Source organism: Pocillopora verrucosa, chromosome 8 (genome assembly GCF_036669915.1).
Source record: "Pocillopora verrucosa isolate sample1 chromosome 8, ASM3666991v2, whole genome shotgun sequence".
NCBI lineage: Eukaryota > Metazoa > Cnidaria > Anthozoa > Scleractinia > Pocilloporidae > Pocillopora > Pocillopora verrucosa.
The window spans coordinates 11,509,080-11,510,105 of record NC_089319.1 but is presented as its reverse complement, the minus strand read 5'-3'; the positions used below and the strand labels follow the sequence as shown (position 1 = coordinate 11,510,105).

At 40.9% G+C, this 1,026-nt stretch overlaps 1 pseudogene; it reads right to left on the bottom strand.

Moving 5' to 3' along the window:
- Positions 1–1,026, bottom strand: part of LOC136283152 (piggyBac transposable element-derived protein 4-like) — a 1,370-nt pseudogene continuing 344 nt past the window's right edge.

The following is a 1,026-nucleotide window of genomic DNA, read 5'->3' as shown; positions in this document are numbered from 1 at the left end:
TTACTTGTGGTAATTCTTAGAATGAAACACTGCAAAACAATCCCAACCCTTACTGGCATGCTTATACTTATGACATTGCAATGTCAAAAGCAATAAGATCGGACCCAAAAATCTCCCTTACCCTCTTTATAACATACCACACAGTGTCTCTGAGTGTCAGAGAAAACTGAGATATGGTCAGTTGTAAAATCATCTGGGGTGGAAGGGGGTGATTTCGCTGTGGTATTCTCTGGGGGACTACCATAATTGGGGAAACCACAGAGTTACCTAGCAATTTCTTCCCGGAAATCACCCAAAGAATAATGAGAGGGCCTTTTTAGACCTTCATCATCAGGAAACTGAGTCTGATGCTCTTTGAAAAGGATAAAGCCATTGACTACAGCCATGTCAATTAGGTGGAAAACCAAAGTTTTCCACCACTTCATGGTCTTACGTAGTACGGTATTTGTGGCTAGAATTTGATCAGAGCGGTCTATACCATTCATATATTTATTGTAATTAGCAATAACTTTAGGTTGTTGTACTTCCCTTATGGCCCACACATCATCATCCTTTCTTTTCCTGTCGAGAAAACCATGATCATTAGCTATCTCTATCTTTGATAACAAGGATACTACTTTGCTATCCACCCACTGAAGAACCAAATAAGGAGGGTCCCTTACCCAATGCATAGCACCCCTATTTTTATTAGGAACCCACGGTACACCCTTTTTTAACGCATCTGGAAAGCCTCTTCTCTTCTCAGAGATGGTACCAGTGGCAGGGACCCCCTGAGCAAACAAATCTTTGAACAATGGGAATGATGTATAAAAGTTATCCACATATAAATGGTAACCCTGATGTAGAAAAGGCCTCATAAGTCTCATCACTACATCATAACCCAACCCAAATTCACTAATTCTCTGCCCTGCGGCTTTGCCAATGTAGACATTGAAGTCTACAGTGTAACCATTTGAACTGTCAGCCAAAACTCACAATTTGATACCCCATCTGGTGGGCTTGTCTTTGATATACTGACGTATACCA